This window comes from Sus scrofa, chromosome 6 (assembly GCF_054392235.1).
Source record: "Sus scrofa isolate SSC_HxYL_T2T_F1_AM1 chromosome 6, Sscrofa_HxYL_maternal_Yorkshire_Landrace_v2.0, whole genome shotgun sequence".
NCBI classification, from domain to species: Eukaryota; Metazoa; Chordata; class Mammalia; order Artiodactyla; family Suidae; genus Sus; species Sus scrofa.
In genome coordinates this window covers 110,321,269-110,340,821 of record NC_139388.1, presented here as the reverse complement: position 1 = coordinate 110,340,821, position 19,553 = coordinate 110,321,269, and the positions used below count along the sequence as shown (strand labels likewise).

General features: G+C 45.1%; 1 protein-coding gene and 1 long non-coding RNA gene across 3 annotated transcripts in view; one reads left to right on the top strand and one right to left on the bottom strand.

Moving 5' to 3' along the window:
• The window catches only part of COLEC12 (collectin subfamily member 12), a 192,002-nt gene that overhangs the window by 138,464 nt on the left and 33,985 nt on the right, over positions 1–19,553 (bottom strand). The window lies entirely within an intron of this gene.
• LOC146402753 (uncharacterized) lies at positions 5,180–16,358 on the top strand. Its single transcript, XR_014807724.1, has 2 exons — positions 5,180–5,532; positions 14,235–16,358. It is a non-coding gene; the product is annotated as an uncharacterized LOC146402753 (long non-coding RNA).

Below are 19,553 nucleotides of genomic sequence, written 5' to 3'. Positions count from 1 at the left end.
CCCACACTGAGATGCTTTTCTAGGGTACAGGGAAAACCGCTTTGGGTCATGGATGTGCACCACTCAGATCTCCCTTCAAGAGACAACCAGCTGCTAGAGAGAGTGTGCAGAAAAGGGAAACTTCCTACACTCTTGGTGGAGGGTAAACTGGTACAGCCACTATGGAGAACAGTATGGAGGTTCCTCAAAAAACTAAATCTATTTAGCTACTATATGATCCTGTAATCCCACTCCTGGGCATATATCTGGAGAAAACCATGATTTGAAAAGATACCTGCACCCCAATGTTCACAGCAGCACTATTTGCAAGAGCCAAGACATGGAAACAACTTAAAAGTCCATCAACAGATGAATGGATAAAGAAGACATGGTATATGTACACAGTGGAATATTACTCAGCCATAAAGAAACAATGAAATAGGGAGTTCCCTTTGTGGCTCAGTGGTAATAAACTCTACTAGTATCCATGAGGATGCAGGTTCAATCTCTGGCCTCCCTCAGTGGGTTAAAGATCCAGTGTTGCCGTGAGCTGTGGTATAGGTTGCAGACGTGGCTTGGATCCCATGTTGCTATGGCTGTGGTGTAGGCTGGCAGCTGTAGCTCCAATTCAACCCCTAGCCTGGAAACTTCCATATGCCACAGATGTGGCCCTAAAAAGACCCCCCCCCAAAAAAAAAGAAGAAAGAAAGCAAGCAAGCAAGCCAGCCAATTACGGCAACATGAATGGACCTAGAGATTATCATACTAAGTAAGCCAAAGACAAATATCATATGATGTTACTTATACATGGAATTCTAATAAATGATACAGTTGTTAATACAACTGTTATTAACAAGTCAAAAGTAGACACACAGACACAGATAACAAACTTATAGTTACTGCAGGGGAAAGAAGGGGAGGAATAATTAGGAGTTTGGGATTAACATAAACACACTACTATACATAAACAAACAAGGAGCTACTGTATAGCACAGGGACCTATACTCACTACTTTGTAATAACGGATAAGGGAAAAGAATCTGCAAAGATATAGATACACACATACATAAACAGGCGTATAACTGAATCACTTTGCTGTACACCTGAAACTAACACAACATTGTAACTCAACCATACTTGAATTTAAAAAGAGAGCAAGAGAGAGAGAACTAGCTGTGACCACCAGCTACTGCACCTTAGGGACCTGCCAGAGTGTTCCTGCTGAGGCCATGCTGTCCCAGGTCTGCCCTGAGTCAATGACTGAGCATGGCAGGGACACTAGATCAAGGTCACTTCTTCCCCACAGAGAATTCTCCTAAGAGGCAATCTCTGCTCCAGGGCTCCCATCAGCCTGGCTGAGACTATCTCAGGGCTGCATTGTTCTTCTCTTTAAAAAACTGAATCCCCAGAAATCATACAACAGAGAGAAGCCAATATGACCAGAGACTCTATTTTTTTAGACTGTGTCTTTTCTCATAGACTGTTAAGTTGCTTGGGGAAAAGACTAAAGTAGCATATAATTGAATGCCCCCATTATGCATGATCTAGTGTTAAACTAGATATTATTGAGGGAATAAATTTCATTGGCATCTATCATCACTCACACAGACTCTGTCAGAAAAAGAAAACCAACCTGAATTGTGCACCATTGTTTCCAATTATATGAGTTAGAGTAAGAGCTTGGGTTCTGAAATCAAACAGACTTGGTTTCAAATTTCTCCTACCTACTAGCCTATAATGTTGGGTAACTTATACAACCCCTTGAAGCCTCAGCTTAGTTCCTTCTTTGTGGGACCGCAGTAAGGATGAGGTGAGACATGTAAAGCACAGCACAGTGCCTGGTGCATGTAAGGACTCACAGAACAGTGGTTATTATCATTCTCATTTGTTATTCCCTTCAGGCTTTGGTTGCTGCTCCTAGAAACTGCTTCTGTTGCATCCTCCTCCTCCTCCTCGCCACCACCATCAAAGACCATTTCTTACGAATCTTGGAAAGAATCTTATGCATCCAAGAGTGGCTCTGGCAGGATTCCATGGGCGTGCAGAAGATCAGCTAATATCACCCCCAACAAAACAAAAGTTTCCCCAACCCAAGCCAGGACACAAAGATTAGATCTCCAGGACCTATTTGCAAGTTTATTTGTTCTTTTTTAACTACCGTGTTCTGCCAATATATTTTTTTGCCTTGTGTGTCTTTTCTACGGAATTTCACATCTGCTCCTCCTGCCCCCAAAGTGCCTTAGTGCTTTGGCAACAATTACTTCCAACGGGAGCTGGAGCTGCTCCTGAGGGAGGGATGGAAGGATGCTGCCTTTGCCCCATGAAACAGTGTCACTTAGGGACACAAAGTCAGAAGCCCTAACCCATGGGAATTTGAAGTTGACATTCTACAAGTTGAAAGAACATAACCAAAAGACATCATATGAAACCCAGCAGGAAACTGGAGTTATTTTTTTATGACATACTGCCAAATCCATCCTTGTGATACACAGTAGAACTTCTGGACAACAAAGAAGGGCTCTAGGGTTGGGTGGTTTATTTTCCTCCTTCCCCCATCACAAGTCCAACTTCCCCTACTTAGAAGGGGCAGTGGACTTAGCAAGCAAGAATTCTGAATTACTGACACGTGATCGCTGTCACTGGGCTGGTTCTGGGGATCAGCAAGGACAAGAATGTAGAGAAGTCGCTAGAACAAGATCCAGTCCTGGCTAGGTTGGGGAACTCTAGAATTCGGGAGTCAATCAAGAGAGAAAAGAGGGAAGAGGAACAATAGAAAGACAAGAGAGGCGGAGGAGGAGGGAATGTTAGGACCTGTCTTCCCTGCCCCCGACACACGGGAAGCGCACAGAGCCTTCCGCTGGGAGTGAGGAACTGGTGTGCAGATTCAGGTGTCAGTGCTGAACTTTGAGGAACAGACTACTTAGTTCTTCCTCTTCTCAACCTTTACATAATACTGAGAGTCCATAGCTCCCAACCTTCCTACCGACACCCTCTTCTTGTGTAATTGCCCCCAGTCGCTTGACTTAATGCTGAAGTTCCCAATTCCTATCTTCGGCCACAACTTCACCAAGCTCCAGACCATGCAACTTTATCCCACTGGATGTATAAGCATCTCAAAATTGACTTAAAATAAAATTCCAAATCTACAGAACACTGTAAACCAACCATAATGGAAAAAACAAAAATCATTATAAAGAAAAAAAAAATTCCAAAAGTGCTCCTCCCTTAGGTTCTGATGCCAATAAACACAAGATGCTTAAAACAAACACCCAAACATCCTTGACCTCAGTCTTTCTCTTACACCCACATTAGCAAGCCAGATGAGCTATGCCTCTAAAATACACCCCAGATCCCATCACTTCCATCAGCTCCATCATCTCTCCCATTCCGGTCAAAGACAGCCCCCCCCACCACCATCTAGTCTCCTGGCAGGCCCCCCTACAAGCCTCCTGCCTTCACATTTGCCTCCCCACCCTCCACACCTCAGAATCACTCTTCCATGGAGGAGTCAGATGGCTTACACGAGGATATGTAAGTCAGACCAGCTTACTTCTCTACTTGATCCCACAGAGGCTTTCCATAAACTCCAAATTCCTCCCCATGGACCCTAGGTCTCAACATATTCCAGGCCCCTCTATCTCTTAACCTCACCTCCTCCACCTCCCCTTCACTCTACTCTAGCCACATCTGGCTTAGTACTGTTCGTTGTACATTCCAGGCTGTTTCCACCTGAGGCTATAATTCTTCCCCCAAATCACAGCATCCATCACTTGATTGTTCCAACATCACCTCCTCCGAGGGGCCTTTCTTTCTTTCTTTCTTTCTTTCTTTCTTTCTTTCTTTCTTTCCTTCTTTTTTTGTCTTTTCACCATTTTCTTGGGCTGCTCCCAAGGCATATGGAGGTTCCCAGGCTAGGGGTATAATCAGAGCTACAGCTGCTGGCCTACACCACAGTCACAGCAACAGCAGATCTGAGCCTCGTCTGTGACCTACACCACAGCTCACAGCAATGCCAGATCCTTAAGCCACAGCCTCATGGATCCTAGTTTGGTTCGTTACTCACTGAGCCATGAAGGGAGCTCCGAGAGGCTTTCTTGACTATCTTATTTAGAACACCATTCACCGTCTCCACACCCTGGTCCCCCGACCCAGTTTTTCTCCATAGCACCTATCACTATTTGAGTTATTTTTATTAGTTGACTATCTATTGCCCCCCCACCTACCTGAGGACAGGTACTCTATCTTGTTCTCCACTCTACTCCCAGAATCTAAAAGAGAGTCTTACATATGACAGGTATTCGATAAATGCCCAAATAAATCAAAGTTGAGCCACTGAGGTTGGCCAGAAAGGACTTGCTATAGTCAGATTTTGAGTTTGATTTTCAAAGAGATGAAGGGTACACAGTGGCTGGAAGCATCTTTGAAGATCCCAGATGTCCTGATCTTACTGATGCCCAAGCACCCCCCTCCCCCACCAGCAGAGTCACCTTTTGTGATCACAGACCACACATTACTGTTCAGACCCGTGCTTGTAAGCCAGCAGAAATCACTGCTTCCCATTCCGTGATGATGTGGGAGCTCAGCAGGAAAGCCCCACTGGAAGATAAATAGAAATGAACAGCACAGGGATGGGATAACATAAAAATAGCAGTTTAAGTGACACAATACTTAAGTGTATCAGGCACACCCAAGCAGGGTGTGAAATCAGACTTGTGCGTCAGCCCTCAGGTGGGATTACAGAACTTGTGGCTGAAGCCTGATTGGTTTAAGAGGGTCTTGCAATCCATTATATGGAGCATTTTTCTACTTTTCTGAATTGAACACAGCCACAGGTTTGAGCAACATCACCTGACTCCCACATCTGGCCCATCTCATAGAGGTGGGTGGTTCAGCATGAACATCTGGCAGGCGATCTGGACACACTCAGCCGGAATTCTCAGTGCAGAACTACGAGGCTGGCATGATGCTTCGCTGACTTCCATCTGGCACACGGCTGAGATCTCCAACCTTCCTGCAAAACTCAAACCCCTCGCTGCTCAGAAAGCACTGGGGGTTTGGACCAACTGTGTTCCGTGAGCAGCTTGCGCACCAAGCCAGGCCCACAGAGCTGAATCATTTTGCACAGGATGAGAAAAGTAGCCCAGAAACCTCCTCTGGAGAAACACTCAGGGTTGGCAGGGCTCCCCTCAGGGCCAGAACCAGTAGAACGACTTCTAAGTTACTGATGAGCTGTTCCCCACGCTTCCCTGGAGCCTTCCCACACTCAAGGCTCAAGAAGGTCACAAACCCACTTTGGGTTCGATGCCCTCACAGCTTACTGGAAACCCACTGGCAGCTGATGGAGTTGTTTGGAGAATAAACTACGTAATTTTCAAGATTTCCAAGAGGCACATTTTCGCTTCCGACAAAGAGGAGCTTCTGACTGGGCTGTGGGCAGCGGTCACCCCTCGCAACTCACTATTTTGATTCTGGAAGGATCGCACATGAGGATCAAAGGCTGTTGGGACGGCGAGATCAGCTTTCCAGCCAGAAAGTAAAAATACACCAGAGGTGGTAAGCAAGAGCTCTGCCTGCGTAATGCACAACGCCCTGTGGCGTTTCCCGGGGAGAGCCTGGAAAGGCCTTTGGGGGCTTAAATATTTCACTGCTTTTTGGTGGCCTTCACGGGCATTTTGTCAGGATGGCGGCTTGCTGGGGTCCCCTGCGCGCGCTCTCTTGGCAAGGATCAAGTCCCAGGGAGGTGACAGCTCGTCCTCTTAATGAGCCTTAATTAGATTATATTTAACAGCAGGGACTGCTCAGCGAGGCCCGCTGATCCACAGACAAGGAGAGGCTTACCCTTTAAATTACTAGGCCTGCCTGGGATTAGGGGGGCTAGTGGTGGAAATGCGCAGAGCCCCGTAAGCCAACAGTCCTTGGCCTGCTGACACAGCTGCGCCCGCGTACCCAGTCCCTAGCGCGCCGAAGGATATTCAGTTACAGGGAAGAAATCATAACAAAGACAGGAAACAGATCAGCACACTCTGGATTTAACACCCTCCCTGGGGAACTCGGCTGATTTTTCTAGGCTGCAGATGTTTTTAACCCTGCCTTGAAAGATGTCCATGTCACATGCTCAGGCTGATGGAGTCAAGCACGGTCCTTAAGCAACGCACACTTATTTAGAGAGCGTGGACCGAGTTATGCGGATGAGAGTTCCTCATCTCTGAAATGAAGGAGAGGGGGGGAACTGTTCGCATCGGCGGTAGAATCCTTTGGTGGAGTTTGTTTGATGGACACCCGCCAAGTCCAGGCTTTATTTACTTAACATAAGGTGCAAATGAAGCCAACTAAACCCGTCTATGAGGATCTAGTTCCTACAGTTGCAGCGTTTCTCAGCTGTTTCCCCCTTTCTGCTCTTCTCAGCACTCCACCCGGGGCGGGGAGGACGGGCCGGGTGGGGGGAGGTAGTGGAAGGAAAACAAGCCTTCTTCATTCAGCATCTGGAAACATCCCTGCCAACAAAAATGGGATCCTTGACCATTTTGAGTGTATGATTAAGGGGATGGCCTGTCTTACTGGCAGGATATGCATCGTTTTTCAAAAGTTACAGTAAGTTTGCAGGATTGGACATTTATCTTTTAAAATTCTTCTGAGTTACATAAACATGTCACAGGCGGCCTAAAGAAATGGCTGACCAGAGGCACTGCCTCTTCCTTGTGGCAAAAGGAATGGGCTGGATCCCACCAGTAAAGCACCCAGACCAGAGGACTATGAATGTGAAATAACCCTCAAGCCCAAAGCTGGAAAAAGAGAACAATGTTCAGCTCACTTATGATCTTTGGGAAAGGTTCGTAGGCAATTATTTTTCTGTTCTAAGTTTTCTTATTTGTAAAATTTTTAAGAATGCTGTCAACACACTCTGTCAAGACAAGACCAAACACTCTAGTACTAATTTCCTAAATGATCCTTGAAACATCCCGCTGAGGAGGTATTTTTATTTCTCCTGTTAAGGAAGCAATGATCATGTCAACTGCTACTGAATTAAGCCTCGTGTTTGAGCAGACATAGATCTCTGGTAATTTAGGGCAATTCTCCTTTCTCCTTGCAACCTTCTCCAAACAACTGAGAAGCCGTGAGGGTGGGCTGGGGAGGGGGAGAGGAGGAGAGGCTGCCTGCACTATCCAGGCCGGCCCTATGCTCTCCCTACAGGCACCAGTGAACCGTGGTCCTGACCACACAGCCCACCTTTCCAAAGGCAGGTCTCGGCTTCTGCGTAAAAGTGGCAGGTCAGGACCTAGGAGCTGATGATGACCTACGAGTGGCCTGGGCCATGCTAGCCAAGTTCCACCTGTTAAAAAGCCCCTCCTTGGAGTTCCCATCTTGGCTCAGCGGAAACAAATCTGACTAGCATCCATGAGGACGCAGGTTCCACCCCTGGCCTCGCTCAGTGGGTTAAGGATCCTGAGTTGCTGTGAGCTGTGGTGTAGGTCGCAGGCTCGGCTTAGATCCCGAGCTGCTGTGGGATCTAAAAAAAAAAAAAAAAGGCCCCTCCTTATTTCTGGGCTTCTTCCATCTAAATTTCCAACTAGCAGAATTTATGATCCCATGTGCGCACTACTATATATAAAATAGATAGGTGACAAGGACCCACTGCAGAGCACAGGTTAATCTACTCAATACTATGTAATAACTTATACGGGAAAAGAATCAGAAAAAGAATGAATAAATTTATATTCATAACTGAGTCACTTTGCTGCACACCTGAAACTAATACAACTTCCTAAGTCAACCATACTCCAATAAAATTTATTTAAAAAAAAAGAATTTATGATCCCAGATTCTTACCCCATACAACCACATCCCAAGATTTCTCTTTCCTGGGTGAAGTCTTTTCTCCCAGCTTCCTCTCTGCTCCACCCCGGTCCTTGATGGACCTCTCACCCCACATGCTGGGTACTCAGAGTTCTCCCTCGCCATCAGATTGGCTGGTGGACTCCGAGAGGAGCTTGGACCAATTTGGGATAGGATGGCTCTTAGGTGTGGGTGGAGAAATCCCTCTAAGATGTGAAGGTGCTAACAAAACTGCCTCTGTCCCGTCCATCTGCCCTAAGTCTCAAAAGTCAGGTGTTGTGTGTTTTTTGGGGGGGCTAAGCTGTGCCCTAATCACAAAAGTCTACTTTTTGTTGTTGTCGTTGTCTTTTTAGGGCTGCATCCACAGCCTATGGAATTTCCACGGCCAGGGGTTGAAGCAGAGATGCACATGCCGGCCTGTACCACAGCTGCAGCAATGCCGGATCGAAGCTGCATCTTCGACCTACACCACAGCTCACAGCAAGGCAGGATCCTTAACCCACTGAGTGAGGCCAGGGATCAAACCTCGTCCTCATGGATGCTAGTCAGGTTCATTACCGCTGAGCCACGATGAGACCTCTGACAAAAGTCTACAAATGAACAATCCACGGAAAAGTAAGAACACACACAGTGCCCGGCATGCATGTGCTGAATGAGTTTATGAGAGAAACTGTAAATCAAACAGCATTTCTCATGGGGAGAGCTCACAGGGGTGATGGGCCAGAAGACTGGAAGAGGTGGATGGGGGCCCAGTATGTAAACCCGAGTGGAGAAATGAGGCCCATTGAAGATAGTTCCATCTGCCTGAAACTCTGCTAAGGCCACATCCTTATCAGGAGACCCCAGACCAGCTTTCTCTGCACATGCAGGGCAGTGAGTATTGTGTGTGTGTCAGATGGCTTCTGTTTCCTCCTTTCTCTCCTTCGGGAAGCTTCACGGTGGACAGAAGTGAAGCCAGAGGCAGGATGGTTTCCTAACTCTCCCATGCCTCTCAGGTATAAGGTAGCAGAGTACAGCAGGAAAAAGGATGCTGAGGACCTTCTTAGAGGAGGTTGTTGCCATAATATTGGCCCCAAAATCAACCTGGAAATCCTACAAAACACGTGTCCAACACATGAATTCATTTATGGGATTGCTGTCTCTCTCTTAATTATCTCATTTTTCAATAAACCATAGTGACCTCTCAGTACTTCCCAGAGGGGCTGCCCTAAGGTTCTTCCTTTACTTATTTTTTTGTGTGGCCCCACCTGAGGCTTATGGAAATTCCCAGGTCAGGGATAGAATGTGAGCCACAGCTGTGACCTATGCCACAGTTGTGGCAATGGTGGATCCTTAACCCCTGCACTAGGCCAGGGATCGAACCCATGTCACCGCAGTGACAATGCCAGATCCTTAACCTGCTGTACCACAGAGGGATCTCCCTGAGGTTCTTCCTTTAAAATGGGCAAGTGATGAGTGGTGACTGATATGCCTGTGAATCCTTCACTTAAGAACTCATCAAGAAAAAGAAGAAGAAAATGAACCCAGCTATTCTGATCTGGCAATGAGCTCAAGTAAGCAACATCAATAAAACAGTAAGAATGTTTCTGACAAGAGACGTCATTTAAACCCACGTGGAGTCCCTCTGCTGTCAGCCAGGAATAAAATCCTGGCTGGCTCCTACCCATTTTTATTCCTCTTCTTCCACGGTCACTTGGAATGCGCCACGAGAGACATCAGAATTCTTCATTCACTATACGCCCTAAGGTTTTATGGACTTTATCTCACCTTTTGAATCCACCCTCGCCCCAAGTTTCATTTTATGCATCAGCGAAAGTTTCAGCCAAAGGGGAAGAAGTTTTCTTCCTATTGGAGTGAAATTCAGGAATTTATCTGTCTTGAGGTCTGCAGTCAAGCTAAATTATGTTACCTGGGGATGTTGCCAAAACACAGGTCTGTTCTCTGTTTTGAATCATGAAACCGCTAGTGGTAAACTTATGTCCAGATATTTGAGATTAAAAACACCAGCACATAATGTGAGTTTTACAAAAGAGGGTTGCCAGGTAAGCTATGTCTTTAACATAGCTTACCTGGTAACCTGAATACTGACCTTCCAACATACAATGCAGATGAGAAGCCCAGGGCCAACCCTCTCTATTTACAGTTAAGTGGAATTCACACATTCATTGTAGGACAACTCAGCGATCAACCTCCACCAACACCTTCCCCAAGCTCGAGACACGTGTACATCTTCTTTGCTTTTTTAGTCTGCAATGTCCATCAGGTCACACAACAGAGAGGAGCACCGTCTCAGGCAGCCCGTGACTGGGAAGGTCAGTGAAGGGGCGCAATCCAGTTATCACAGAACTTCACTTTAACGTCCTTGTGGATGTGTTCTCTGTTGGTCAAGGCTTTGTCTTACTTTGGGGATAGGCAATGAATTAACTTTGAAGGAATGTTGGTTGGTTGAAAACGCCTGTCCACACAAAAACCGGTCCATAGAAGTTCACAGCAGCATTATTAAGAATAGCCAGCAGGTAGACACAACCCAAATACCTATCGGTTGATGAATGGATAAACAAAATGTGGACGGAATATTATGCAGCAATAAAAAGGATGGAGTAAACATCCTTGCCATGACATGAATGAACCTGAAGACGTTATGCTGAGTGAAATAAGCCAGATACAGAAGACCCTATAATGTACAATCTCACTTATATGAAATGCCCAGAACAGGGAAATCCATGGAGTCAGAAAGTAGCTTAGTAGTTGCTGCAAGAGAGGAGGATTTGGAAGGAATGGAGAGTGATGACTAATGGGTACAAGGTTTCTTTCTAGGGGGAAGAAAATATTCTAAAATTGTGATGATGGCTGCACAACTCTGAATACACTAAGGACTATCGAACAGAACACTTTAAATCAGTGGATTGTATGATATGGGAACTGCACCTAATACAGCTGTTATTAAAAGAAAACACAGAAGAAGCACCGATGCCTGAGGGCTGAGGTCCCTCCAAACTGTGTGCAATTTATCAGGTGCTCTTAGGAGATGGAGCCACAGGGATACAGATGGAGACACTTGCTACAAGCACAAACAATGGTTGAAATGTTGAAGCTGGTATTTTTTTTTTTAATTGGAAAAAGGCAAGGTAGAGCAGCTCCAGGTTAATTTCTCCTTAGCCAGAATTTAGTAAGAGGAGTCAAGTGCAATATCTCACATTTAAGCCATCCCAGCAGCAAGAGAGGAGCCAGCAACTTCAGATCTGTTCTCTCTGGAGGATGGGTGAGGGGGTGATTGAGGAGAGGGCGGCAAGTTCTGCAGAAGCACCGGCTCCACCATGAGTGAGGCAGGCCGAGCCCTGCAATCCCGCTGCCTTCCCAGCGCCTCCCATTTGCGGCTTCCCCCACCTCGACTTGCTTCCCCAAATGGGCTGCTGACCTCAGAGCCCACCTCCAGAATCAGCTCTTCCAGAAAGGGGTTTATTCACCCTTGCCAGAGCATGAACCTCACTGATTTTTCGTTTCATACTCCTCTTGCAATGTTTTGTTTTAGGCTTGGTTTGTTATTGTTTCATTTTCCTCCAAATCAGAGATTTCCAGCTTTATTCTGGCACCCCCAATGAAGCAGCAGCGACTTCCTAAAAAGTGCTTATTAACCATATCTGATGATACAGGATTGCATGTAAGACATCTGGCAATGACCAAACAAACCAAATGTTCTAGTGAAATTAAGAAGGAAAGAAACCACACACATACAAAGAAAAATACTTAGTTGCCTAAGAGTCTCCCTGCAATTAAAGGTGGCGCCTGTGTCGTCAACAGTGCATGTGCCTGGCAGGGCAGAGAACTCCATGGTGATTCCCCGTGGCCGTTATCTCCCTCACTGACCTTTGAATCTCAGTGGCAGATGCTATCAGTGACCACATTAAGAGTCAGAGACATCTTGGAGTCACAGATGATGGCGTCTTTCTCACTTCATTCCCCGTGTCACAAGTACATTATCAGCTTACTCACTGGTGACAGCTACAGCTCATGGCCGCCTCTCCTAAATTCCACTTTCTCTCTTTTCTGTATAAAACAATGTAGTAACATCACATAAATCCCTTTCAAGACTCCTTTGGTACACAGATGGCTCTGTTAAAACACTCTGAGACTGGTTAATTTCTCTCTCTCTCTCTCTTTTTTTTTGGGGGGGGGGTCTTTTTAAGGCTGCACCCATGGCATATGGAGGTTCCCAGGCTAGGGGGCTTGAATCAGAGCTGTAGCCAAGGGACTATGCCACAGCCACAGCAACTCAGAATCTTTAACCCACTGAGCGAGACCAGGGATCGAACCAGCGTCCTCATGGATGCTAGTCAGATTCATTTCCACTGAGCCAAGACCAGAACTCCTTTTTTTTTTTCTTTTTGCCTGTACCCACAGCATATGGAAATTCTCTGGGCCAGGGATCCAATCTGACCTGGAGCTGTGACCTGTGCCACAGCTGCAGCAATGTGGGATCCTTAACCACTGTACCAGGCTGGGGAATGCCACGGAGACAAGATGCACCATTAACCCATTGTGTCACAGTGGGAATGCCCAGATCAGGTACTTTAATCTAATCAAATCTAAATTCTTTTGCCTAGTTTTCAGCTCTCTAGCCTGGCCCATCCTCCGCCCCAACATGCAACCCCAGCTCCAGGCAGGAAGGTTTCCTGTTTCCCTCTCTGAGGGTCTCTTCTCCTCACCCCCACATGCACCCTCAGCTAATTCCTGCCCCTATGCACTCAGCAGTTTTACTTTTTCTTTCCTCATTTCCTCTTATCTGGACTCATCTTCATTACAGACCTCTAGGATATACTGGCTTGGATTGTTTGCTTTGTTTCATGTGCGTCACTTCTGTCCTCTTAACTTGGTTGTGGACATGCTGACAGCGGAGTCCATGACTCTCTATTCTGAATCTTCACAGCCCCTAAAATATACCAGGGGCCTAAGAGACACAGCATTTAGTGACTATCACTGGATACTGGATCCCAGAGGCGGGGTGCACCTCTGCCTGCAGGTGTATACAGGTGTACCTTGATTTATCATGCTTTGAAATTGAAGGTAATTGTGGCAATCCTGCCTTGTCAGATGATGGTGAGCATTTTTTTAGCAATAAAGTATTTTTAAATTAAGGTTTTTACATTGTTTTTTGGGTTTTGTTTTTTGTTTTTTTTGTTTTTTTTTTTTTGTTTGTTTTGTTTTTTTTTTTGTATTTTTGCCATTTCTAGGGCCACTCCCACAGCATATGGAAGTTCCCAGGCTAGGGGTCTAATCGGAGCTATAGCCACCAGCCTACACCAGAGCCACAGCAACGCTGGATCCGAGCCGCGTCTGCAACCTACAGCACAGCTCACAGCAACACTGGATCCTTAACCCACTGAGCAAGGCCAGCGATTGAACCCGCAACCTCGTGGTTCCTAGTCGGATTTGTTAACCGCTGAGCAATGATGGGAACTCCATATACACTGTTTTTTTAAAGATATAATGCTACTGCATATTTAATAGACCACCGTATAGTCTAAATGTAACTTTTATGTGCCCTGGGAAAACAAAAAAATGGTGTGACTCACACTATTGCAACAGTCACTTCACTGTAGTGATCTGGAACGGAAAGTGCAATATCTCTGAGGTGTGCCTGTTTGTGTCTCCTCCACCCCTGCACCGAGCCCCAGTCCATTTCCCTCTGAATACAGGACTTAATGCCCCTTGACACTCTTTTTTTTTTGGCCGCTCCCATGGCATATGGAGTTCCTGGGCCAGGGATCAGATCCTTAACCCACTGTGCCAGGCCAGGGATCAAACCCATGTCCTAGCTGACCCAAGACACTGCTGATCCCGTTGCACCACAGCAGCAGCTCCTGCCCCTTGATGCTCTCCATGCTACCGCTCTAACTTCCCTCTGTTTCTTCTGCCTTGAAGATCTCTTCCACCGACTGCCTGGTGCCTCCCTCATTTTAATAGCCCTCCTTAAACAACCACACTTCTCTGTGGCTTTTTCTGATCACGGGTTCCTTCCCCTCTCTGCAGAAATAGTAACTTCAGAATCTGGGTCCTATACAGAGAACTCTACCCAGTATCCCTTGATCATCTATGTGGGAAAAGAATCTGAAAGAGAATGGACATGTGTACGTGCATGCCTGAATCACTCTGCCGTACAGCAGGAATGATCACAACCTTATAAATCAACTACACTGCTACAAAACTTAGAAAAAAAGAATCTAGGTCCTATATTTATCCTCTATTTCCTTTGAAGAACCTCTCCAATTATAGTACGATGATGTTGATTTTTTTTTCCCTCCATTGGTAGACCCCGAGGACCACACATATTGGTGTCCTGTCTTAGCAATCCCACCCCAGGGTCTAGCAAAGGTAAGGATATAATAGAGACTTAACAGATATTTTTAAAATTTCTTCCCCAGATGCCTGAGATCAAAAGTTCCTTGAACCTTTCATATTTCTGAAAGATGACTCTCTTCACAATAACAACTCAACTCTTCAAATCTTCAATCTACAGCGAGATTTGAGGAAGAAAGCAATCTGATTAAACAGTTCACCCTAAAGTGCAGACGACTAAGAGTAACCAGCATCCATCCTCCCTCTACAACTTCCTAGTGTGTTTACACTTCACCAGAGCTCTCTACTCTTCCTTAAGTGTAAGCACAAAATAAATCCAGATGACGCCAAAGGACGTCCCAATGTCTTTCTGAAGAAGCGGACAGGGACATGGACCCACCTCAGAGATTTTCAGGTGCTTCAGAGCAGCTCCGAGCTCCCTTCAGTCTCTCCCTTTAAGAGACCCCGCTGTGGTGCCACAGGATGGGCTACATCTCTACAGCATGAGCACACAGGTTTCATCCAGGCCCAGCACAATGGGTTAAAGGATCAGGCATTGCCATAGCTGCCACAGGTTACAACTGTGGCTCTGATCTGATCCCTGGCCTGGGAACTCCATATGCCTCAGGGTGACCAAAAAAGAAAAAGAGAACCCACCGTGGTGCACTTGTCCTGGATTTGAGTCTGCTCCGGGACTGGCTGCCAGACTGGGCGTCTCTGCCTCTCCCTCCCCAGAAATCAACTTTGCAAAATGTTCTTCATCCACACATAGGCACTTTTGGGGAGACACCCACCAGGTCATGAGCTTCAGTAAGATTTAAGAAAACACACTGAGTACAACACAACTTCTAAGCACACCAAGTGTATCACTTTTCTTTCCTCAGGAATTGCTGAGCCAAGGAACTGTCCCAGGTACAATGGTAAACAAAACACACTTTCTCTGTTCCTGCTGAACTCACACCAGGGCAGGGAAAAATACAGTTTAAAAAAAAGAAAGAGGAGTTTCCACTGTGGTGCAGAGGAAACGAAACCAACTAGTATCCATGAGGATGCAGGTTCGATCCTTGGCCCCCTAAGTGGGTCAAGGATCCGGCATTGCCATGAGCTGTGGTATAGGTTGCAGATGCGGCTCGGATCTGGTGTTGCTGTGCCTGTGGTATAGGTCAGCAGCTGTAGCTCTGATTCGACCCCTAGCTTGGGAACTTGCGTATTATGCCTCAGGTGCGGCCCAAAAAGCAGGGGGGAAAAAAGTAAGATATTATAAGGACGCAAGGGTTTGATCATTCCCTTCTTCCTGTAATCCCTGGTCCTTGAGAACTAAATCTGACTGCCTGACAACCCTATTCCATGGCCTGAGGAATTCTCGGCAACCCCCACTCTGATTTCTCTTCCCCTCCAGTGTGGCTTTTCCTTCTTCCTTCTTTCAGCTCCAGGAACCCTTAATCCTTCAGGTCTCCAGCTACCTGCATCCATACCTAAGTCCACCCCAGGGCCCAGCAGGAGGGAAAAAAAGACTCTCAATTCATCAGAATCTACCACTTCTAGGTTTTGCAATTATAAATAAGAAAAAAATTTAATATCCTTCTTTTCTTTCTTTTAAATGCTGACCCATTCACAATTTTCAAAGAGAGGTTAACTATTTACAAAAAGGCAGAGAGGGAAGGAATTAACCTAAAAATTTCCCAGCTAGAAGAAAGTCTACCTCGCAAGCTTTTTAAATGTGCATCGTCCCACTTTATATAACTGTAATCTTAGAGGAAGGAAAAAAAGCCCCAAGACACAGAAGACTACCTGGTTCTCTCTCTCTTTTTTTTTTTTTTTTTTTTTTTTTTTTTTGGTGGATTCAAATATTTGGTCACTAACCCAAGAAGGTGTGAAAGTCAGAGTTCCCAGTGGGCCTTTTTCTCAACAAGAGGCATAGCTAAAGTGATTTTTTTCCCCTTTATTCATAAGTAGAAGATTTATCTTTTCATTCAGGATGTCTTTAATTAACATGAGACGTACAAAGAAAAATTTCATAATATGATAAACAGATCACTGAATTGAGAGGAAATGGACAAATTTTGGGGGGATTATTAATGGAACCATTATGCTTCTTATTAAATTTGCAGACACGTGTATTTGAGTAATTACTGATTTTCGGAAGCTTGGAAGGAAGACAATCTTCCATTTTTGAGCGTAGAAATCTAGAATAAAGTGATTTCAAAACATTTAAGCCTACAGAATGCTTCAATATCTCTAACGTTACATGATAGGAACACAACCAAATGGAAAACCAAACATCATGAGGTCACTGATATTTTGAACAAAACTAATGAGAACAGAAGAAAGTTTTCCCTCGGCCAATTTTTGCTCAATTTTGTATCAGATACCTGGGAAAATATATCTGAAATGAGGGTACCAAAATACCTATTCTGAGGTAAAAGAAAGGGTGAAAATTAACATATATTTTTAAAAATTGCATGTAGTGGCAAAATAGAGCCTTGGATTACATTAGAGATACAAACCCATGACACAGCATGGCCTAAAGAAGTCTTTGAGGAGTTCCCACTGTGGCTCAGTGGGTTAAGAATCAGACTGAAGCACTTTGGGTTGCCACAGAGATGTGGGTGTGATTCCTGGCCTGGCGCAGTGGGTTAAAGGATCCGAGTTGCTGTAGCAGCAGCTTGGCTTGGATTCAATACCTGGCCTGGAATGTCCATGTGCGGCAGGTGAGGCTATTTAAAAAAAAAAAAAGTTTTTGAAATCATCTATTCCAACCCCCTTTTTCATTCCTCAAAGAAGAGCTTATCTGAGACCCAGAGAGCTTACATCATTTTGCAAAATTCACAGATTTAGTTAACATGCAGAAAAAGACTGATATTCTAATCTCCATGCTATCAATTCAGAACTCTTCAAATATCCAGTGATGCCCACACAAGTGCACACACACACCCCTACATGTGTGTATTGTGTGTGTGTGTGCATGCAATGACAGAGAGAAAAATGGTTCAATTAAAAAAAACTGAGGAGTTTCCTTGTGGCTCAGCAGATTAAGGATCCTGCATTGTCACTGCAGTGGCTTGGGTCATTGCTATGGTACAGGTTAGATCCCTGGCCCAGGAACTTCCACACGCCATGGGGTGCCCATAAATAAATTAATTAATTTAATTTAATTAACTGAAATTTTTTTTAAAAAAATCGAGTTCTCTTCCTCGGATGTGCAATTATGGAATAGCCTCTAAGCGTCAGGCACTGTGCTCAGCACTTCACTTACATTAATTAATCTTTGCAGCACCCCTCTCAATGGGCAGTCTTATCCCTCTTTCCATAACAAGTAAAAAAGAAGGCTTAGAGATGGTAATTTACATATTTAAGGTCACTCAGGCCCTCTGAGGTCCTTATTTACCGTTTATAGGAGGTACATTTTGGTCCATTAAAAGTGAAGGCTTCTGAACCAAATTATTATTTTTTTTTAATGTTTTTTTCTTTTTACGGCCACACCTGCAGCATATGGAAGTTCCCGGGCTAGGGGCTGAATCAGAGCCACAGCTGCCAGCCTACGCCACAGCCTATGTACCGCAAATCTTTAACTCACTTAGGCCAGGAATCAAACCTGCATCCTCACAGAGACAACACCAGGTCCTTAACTTGCTGAGCCACAACAGGAACTCCCCAGATCATTTTATTACACACTTTCTGAACTGTGTTTTAAAGCACCGTAACTGCCATTAATAAGCAGGGTGGGTTCAGCTGGCAGCAATTTGCTGACAGCTGGGCTGATGGCACGCCACCATATGGAGATGGAAATTACCATCCAACCTTTTCTCTTGGGCTTCCATCAAACAGGTTCTCATGCTTCGTCCTGAACCTTTCCTGTTGGGCAAAGGTTGGGGACGTCACACACATTCCCTCTTCATGTGCAGATGCAAGGCGGGTGCAAAGGCAACCCCCCCACCTCATCCGGAAACCACTGAAGTCTTGCTGACACTGAACTTAGAACAACAGAGAGAAGAGGCGGCTCGGCTCGCATTCCATCTGGCACGGGGTGCCCTCTATTGTGCCTTCTGAAATTCTGCGGGTGGGAGGGGAAGCAATTTGTAGGGTTGGCTGATGTTTTCCTTTCATGCAAATATACCCCTGTTGGAAAACTCTGTCTGCTTTTCATTACATTGGAAATTCCCAAAGGCAAAAGGCCATGTCTCCCTTCTTTACTGTGCATGGTACCAACATATAATGGATAGTTAATAAATGTCACATCACTTTCGTACTGCATTGACTAAGAATGACATTTTCCCAGGAGTCTTGCTTGCTTCAATTTCTCAGCAAATCTCACAAAGTGCATATATGTCACAGAAAAAGGGCATTTTTAAGGCTTGTGTTCCTTGCTTAAATCTCTTCCCCAAATTTCCACCAATGCCTCACTCATCTTTCCCTGGGCTAATGGGCTTCCTTTCTGTTCCCCATCTGTTTCACTCTCTCTTTCCAAGCCCACCTGCAGAATTTATACGCAAATTTCTGACACCCTATTTCATATCACATCCATCACAAAAAGGCAGCCCTGTTTCTTTATCTACTTTATGACTCTTTGGGTGAAGCCTTTGATGAGGCTTATCAACTGGGCTATTCCTAGTATAAACATTTTTACGAGAAAAATTGTGTCTTCATAAGGGCCTTTACACATTTTGTTTTCTGCGAAATGTTTTTAAAATGAATGAGAAATGTTGATGATAAATGAATAAAATAGCCAAGGGCAGAGACCATGTTTATTCATCTTTGTACCCCAGTTCACGGCACACAGAGGGCAGTCAGTGAATGCTTACCAGAGTGAAAAGCACTCCTATTTCCTCTGGATGATTTCCCAAAGGAACTCAATAGTAGGCCTTCTATGTAAAACCTGAGGTAGAGCAACAAATGCATCTGGACATTCTTCATTAAATGAAACCAAACAAGTATCCTGTTGTTGTTTTTTTTAGGGCCACAGCATATGTGGTCTTTTTAGGGCCACGGCAAATGGAGGTTCCTAGGCTAGGGGTCAGATTGGAGCTGTAGCTGCAGGTCTGCCCCACAGCCACAGCAATGCTAGATCCAAGCCATGTCTGCGACCTACACCACAGCTCACGGCCACAGCAGATCCTTAACCCACTGAGCAAGGCCAGGGATTGAACCTGAGTCCTCGTGATGCTAATCAGATTGCTTCCCCTGAACCACAACAGGAATTCCCCCAAACAAGTATTATATAAGCTGTCATGAGGACTTCCTCTTAGAAATTTAAAAAAAAAAAAAAACCCAAAGGGAGAGAATATGGTTCTCACTTATACTGCTTTGAATGTTTGAGCTTAGATTGAAGATTCGAAATCTAAAATGTCAGCAATGATCTGACTTATACACCTTTTCCTGCTACACAGAACAAGAAGGACATGTTA